Source organism: Lactuca sativa, chromosome 1 (genome assembly GCF_002870075.4).
Source record: "Lactuca sativa cultivar Salinas chromosome 1, Lsat_Salinas_v11, whole genome shotgun sequence".
NCBI classification, from domain to species: Eukaryota; Viridiplantae; Streptophyta; class Magnoliopsida; order Asterales; family Asteraceae; genus Lactuca; species Lactuca sativa.
The window spans coordinates 108633284-108640427 of record NC_056623.2 but is presented as its reverse complement, the minus strand read 5'-3'; positions in this window follow the sequence as shown (position 1 = coordinate 108640427).

The following is a 7144-nucleotide window of genomic DNA, read 5'->3' as shown; positions in this document are numbered from 1 at the left end:
TTTAAGGAAGAGGTGATTTTTTTGATATTTGATATCATATTGTTGCGTTTTCGTTTTTAAGGAAGACCTGTCACATTCTTCAAGAATATGTAGTATGTTGATAATTTTAAAAGAAGAATACGTGAATCTGTATATGCAATCATATTCTTCTAGAATATCATATTCTTCTAGAATATGTACAAGAATGGAGTATATAGGTTTTAAAAGATTAATACGTGATTTTGTAAATGCAATCATATTCTTGTAGAATATGTTTATAAAGATTATTTGTTATTACATTCTTAAAGAATTTGTTATTATCTATTAGCTTTTGAAAATATTTATTTTGTGTTACGCAAATGAGTGTTTGAATAATTAATTAACAAATTCTTGAAGAATAGATAGTGTATTATAATTAGCACATTCTTAAAGCATATAGTACTATGTATCCTACTTTCTAACAGAAAAAAAACTTATACGGTTATCTATAACAAATGCATTTATCTGGACAATTATTAAAGCATTAAATATTTCCGCATTAATGATCCATCCTAATTTAAATTGCTACATAATGACACAGTTTCCTTTTAATGATTTTATGAGTAAATTAATTAAATAAATTCTTAAACACTAATTAATTCCACAACCATTCTTAGCCATTAGATTTTTCTAATCCAATGGTCTATACTTAGTTATACATTCACACTATATATAGCTTTCACATTTAATCCTAACCCTATATATATATATATATATATATATATATATATATATATATATATATATATATATATATATATATATGTTTTTAAAATCATTCATGCATCAGCTTATGGATCTCACGCTTTGATAAACAAAAGTCTTTTTAGAATATATCGGATTTTCTGGGTTTTTACAAAACTGCGCAAACCATTTTATCACAACATTTCTTATGAACTCACCAACATTTCATATGTTGACGTTTTTCCAAAATAACTTGTATTCTCAGGTAACAGGTAAGCGGAAGATTTATAAGAAGTAGTGTTAGATATCATGTTGTTAAATGCACTCAAACTATTTAGGTTATGGATGTGTAATATTACAACAATGTACTTGATGTGAACAAATTCAGTTGTAATATATTGATGCATGGTGACGTTTATGCTATGATTCATGTATATTCATTGTGATGGTATTCAATTAAAGTCATGCAAGCCCTCGGACGTTTTTGCAGTCTGGTTCGGGGGTGTGACAGGTTGGTATCAGAGCATTGTTTATAGTGAACTAGCATATCTAGCCACACATTGATATGCAACTATAAACCAAAAAGGGACTAACTCAACTCTGAACAAAACAAAACAAATAAAAACACAACTATAAAACATCTTTGCTTGTGTGAATTAGGAAACAGAACATAAAACCGAACCAAACAAGATAATAATAGCATCTCGGTTAAACCAGGACTATTCATTGTCGTATTAAGGAGTGGATGTAGCCTGATCAACTACATTCCTCCAAGGTACAACTATCACATGTCCTGAGGAAATCGTGATAACTAGGGAACCTAAAAGCATACCCCTTTAGCACCAAAAAGAGAACAGCCACTTAATCTATACAGTAATAGAAGCATCTTAGGAATGATATTAGCATGTTTATACACCCTCACAGACAACATGGCTGGTTTCCATCACCCTGGAGATCCTTATTTCCCTAGTCAGGGGAATAACGGATGGCTGGAAGAATCAGAGGAGGAACCTGAAGAGGACCCCGAGGAGGAGCCTGAAGAGGAACCCGAGGAAGACCCCGAGGAGGAATCCGAGGGGGAACCTGAGGCGGAAGCCGAAGGCGAACTTGCCGAGCCAGTGGTGGACCACGAGGAGGAGGAAGCCGAGGGAGATCTCGAGGAAGAACCCAACAAAGACGAAGATGGTGATTTAGACGCAGAGTCCGAAGTCATCAACCCGCCTTATCTGATTAGGGTGCCCACTTATCAGGTAGGCCCCACTGGTCCTACACCCCCTGGGGTATTGACCTTTGGAGGTTGAGCAGGCAGCAGGGGCAGCGACCCCCGTTCGGCATGTCACGCGAATTCTTTGATCTAAGGGATAGAGGACCGGCCGATCGTGCTCTCCCAGTCATGGTGAGACGATTGCGGAACACTGGCGACCTAGCTCAGAGCACCGCCGATCAGATGCATCAGATGCGGGCTAAGGTCGAGCGCGTAGAGCAGGAAACGCGAGAACTTATCCGAGAGCTCAACATTAGACAGGTGAGGTGGGAGGCTCGACTCCGAGATGCTAAACGACAGGTGGCTCGTCTTCAGGGAGCATCCACTTCCTCAGCACCACCCCCTGGCACATCCCACCACGACTAGGACTAGTCATACCCGTCTTTAGTACTATGTCACTAGGATCTATGCTATGTACCCTCGAATCTATGTTTAAGTGATTACACTACTCATAGAGTCGTTATGCTGCCGAACTTGCACTACTTATGTATGATGGGTTTTGGCCTTAAGAACATCCTATGTGCGCATGCAAACCCTAATGCTTTGATCTAGGTTTCTCTATTGTACATACAATGTATCCAAGACTTACAATCTTAGATCTAACATAGTATAAACTGAAATTAGGGTTTAGAGAATTACCTTTGATTGTTATGTAGTAATAACAATCCCAAATCCTCCTTGTAATGACTTTAGAAAGCTTAGAGTCACAATTGTCACTCCTCTAATGGCTCACAAATACCAAGAGCAAGAGTATGAAGAATAAGGAGAGAGGAGGCTACCCAAAACGTCTAGAAACCCTAGTGGAACTCTTAGCCACGTTTTTGGGGCTTAAGGGTACTATATATACATGTAGGCTATTAGGGTTTTCAACTAGGAAACCCTAATTTGACTGCTTAAGCCCTAAGCAGCCCATGGACTCTTTTAGAATATCCTTTGGACGATTTCTAATGGGTTTGCCCATAGAATTCGTCCAACCTATTATCCCAATGTAATCCATAGCCCAAATGCAATTATCTTATAATTACAGTTCCAGTCCCTTAAGTTTAATTAATCTCTTTTAGCCACAAAATTAATTATCAATTAATTCTTGACTAATGTTAATTAAACAATATGATTTCTCCTTTAATATATTATTCTCATAATATATTAATAAATCATAATTAATCTTCTCTCTCCATAATTCATCCTATCAAGTTGCTTTGGTGAAGACAACACAAAAGGACCATGCACCATCGGGTCAAGTACTTCCAAGTTTCTATTCACTTGATACTTGGGTGCTGAGAAACTCTCCCTATTTGGTAAATTCTCAACATTTCAACAAATATCATAATTAAGAATCAAATCCATTATTGCTAATAATAGAAACATTCAAACATCAATTTTTCATACATGCCATTGCAAGGATAAATAAATAATATAAAATCAAATTTTATTTTATTGTGGAAAAATTTTGTCCTTACAATGTAATTCATTGAAAAATTGTGTTAATAAATATTTCTTAGCAATCTATTCTAACTCTAAGTAGTAGCTCAAGAATCCAATCTTCAAGCAATGCGATCGAAATCCATTTCTTCATAATTAGATTCTGCTCACTTTTTCCCTTAAGCTTCCTTTCCTTTCTTCGATCCTACAAAACATCAATTGTAATCTTATCACATCATGTATTAAGAATCTAGAATAAGAACTTAAAAGAGTTATTCAATGGATTTTACCTAAAGTAGAGCCATACGTTTTGACTCTCCAATCTCTTAGATCTCTTAGGTAAATAGGGCAGCTTCGTCTCCAATGCCCCTTCTCTTGGCAATAAAAGCAAATTGACTCTTTTGGAACAGCACACGGAACTACTTCTGACTTTGCCTTTCTCTTATGATCAAACATTTCGATCATGGCATGCCTTTCGTTGCCATTGCTTATATCCATAGAGGTCTGGAAGGCAGATCCACCAATCAACTTTGCTTTTCCAGTGCGCCAAATCATTGTTGATTCAGCAGCAATAAGCATATAGGTGAGATCGATGAGGGTTACGTCATGGTTCATCATATAGTACTCTCTTACAAACTCACTATATGAGTCAGGAAGTGACTGAAGAACCCAGTCAACAGCCAGCTCCTCACAGACAACAGATCCCAACATTCTTAACATATCAATGTGTGACTTCATCTCTAGGACGTGTGCACACACTGACTTTCCTTCTACATGTTTTTCTTGCCAAAAGGGATTGAGTGAGTTTGAATTTTTCAATCTTATGAACTCGTGGGTTAGGGAGAACAATAGGAGGAGGTGGAGGAAGTGAAGCATGATCTCGTGTTCCTCGATCGAATCATGAAATATCATCTTCATGTGAAAAGCTTGTTCCACGGGATTTGGGAAGACCATAGTTGTCATACTTTGACATCTACAAAACGGGAGAAAAATTAAATTCAAGTTAGTTGATTGATTGAGTCCTTAATAAATCACCCAAATGAGATATTAAGGCTAGGACCCAACACAATACTCTACAACCTAGAAAATGGATGTCGTAATCTAGTTGCAGAATATTTGAAGGTAAGTGAATGACGATTCACTAATTTCCACCATGAAAAACGAAAAACAGATTAAGTTTTAAATCTATTGAAAATTCATAGATCTTTTGAGATTCATTGAACATTTCAATGGCATGCTTAAATCTCGATATGCCCCTCTAGTTTGTGACTGGGATACCGAGGATCACAAAGCAGGTGTAAATAACCATGCAAACTTACATGGTGCCCCCACATGTTACAGTCACCTATTCGATGTGCCGGTTAACCACACACACTCCACCGAACTATGACAAATATTGAGTCACCCTTTGCTACCTTTGCTTAGAACCATTTAGTGTGCCGGTTAACCACACACGCTCCACTAACGTCTTCGCAAGGGCACAAAGTGTAATTTCATGGAATTGCATCAATTCACTTTTGCCTAAAGTAACTAAGATTGGGAATTTGTAAAAGCATTTAGTTACTTTTGTACTTCATTATACTTATAATGGAAGGTTTCTGTCCTATCCTACCCATTCGGCTAACGACCCTCCACGCGGTGGGTAAGAGTGGATACCCATTCAATCGTCATTTTATAGGCAATTTCCTTAAACACCCCTTATAGACCAGCTTCGTGAATGAGGCCTACTAACGGTAAGACTGACCTTTACTCATACATATATATTAGACGTTTAATGTTATATATAGTATAGGGTGTATTTTACACTTTTAAAATACTAGTTGGTCAAATTTAATAATTATACTTTTAATTTAATTAAATTGTAAACCAAAACTTTATGGATTTATTAAATCTCTCTTAATTATACACTTTAATTAACTAATAAAACCATAAGGGTGTGATTTGAACTTTTCAAAACAATACTAGGGTTTTAGAATTTAACATTTCTAAATTAAACTTTTAATCAACTTTTAAATTCAAAAACTTGAGGGCAAGTTTTGAAACATTTCAAAACATTAGGGTTTTAACTATTTAAATTTCAAAACAAAACCTTTAAGTCCAAATTTAAACCATAAAACTTACATGGGCACAATTGAAACTTTTTCACAACACAAGGATCAAATAACAAATAATAGAATTAAATAATTAATTTTGTCATTATCTATATTTGATCTAATTTTAATTTCTTGCAAGATAAGTTACCCAATTAATACAAATAATCAATCTTTAATCATATAAGGAAGTTATTATCTAATCAATTGGTAATTATCTTGTGTTTTGGAAAGGATAATCTTTTAGAAATATTAAAAATCATATTTTATAAGTTTAAAACGAATATGGTAATTATCCTTAAGCAAAACAGCAATAAAATCCGAAATTCCCTCTGTCTGACGCTCCGACTCGCCGAGTCACACATTGGAACTCGCCGAGTAGGGCAGACTTGCCAAGTCCATGTAGTGACTCACCGAGTCAGTTCGAACAGAAGGCCAGAATTCGATTTTCAGTTAATAATTCAACATAGCATCACATACAACAAAAACCAATCAAGGCTCTGATACCACTGATGGATTTTGGCCATAAGAACATCCTATGTGCTCATGCAAACCCTAATGCTTGGATCTAGGTTTCTCTATTGTACATGCAATGTATCCAAGACTTACAATCTTAGATCTAACATATTATAAATTGAAATTAGGGTTTAGAGAATTACCTTTGATTGTTATGTAGTAATAACAATCCCAAATCCTCCTTGTAATGACTTTAGAAAGCTTAGAGTCACAATTGTCACTCCTCTAATGGCTCACAAACACCAAGAGCAAGAGGATGAAGAATAAGGAGAAAGGAGGCTGCCCAAAACGTCCAAAAACCCTAGTGGAACGCTTAGCCACGTTTTTGGGGCTTAAGGGTACTATATATATACATGTAGGCTATTAGGGTTTTCAATTAGGAAACCCTAATTTGACTGCTTAAGCCCTAAGCAGCCCATGGACTCTTTTAGAATATCCCTTGGACGATTTCTAATGGGTTTCCCCATAGAATTCGTCCAACCTATTATCCCAAGGTAATCCATAGCCCAAATGCAATTATCTTATAATTACAGTTCCAGTCCCTTAAGTTTAATTAATATCTTTTAGCCACAAAATTAATTATCAATTAATTCTTGACTAATATTAATTAAACAATATGATTTCTCCTTTAATATATTATTCTCATAATATATTAATAAATCATAATTAATCTTCTCTCTCCATAATTCATCCTATCAAGTTGCTTTGGTGAAGGCAACCCAAAAGGACCATGCACCATCGGGTCAAGTACATACCAAAATAGTTATGGACTTAGACGCTAATCCAACAATGTATTGCTCTTTCGAACAAAATTTTCATGTATCGAAAAAATGCGGATAATATTAATAAAAGGTTTTATGTGTTCCACTGTGATGTTGTAATCTGCTATGTGTTATATGTATCCATGATTATATGCTAAACTGTGAAATTGCTTAAGTTCGTGCCACACACCTAGACTATAGGATCACCATCTCACGAAACCATAGGCACTCAACATCTTTCCGTTCCATGACAGAAAGATGCCTCGATGACCAACTCGCGGTAACCCTAGACCAACCCCTCCAGAGGTTGACTCAGCTGTGTCTGCTGCGCTCACCGCAGCTATGGCGCAGATTCACCAAGGGAACAATGGAGGAGTCAATGGACAAGG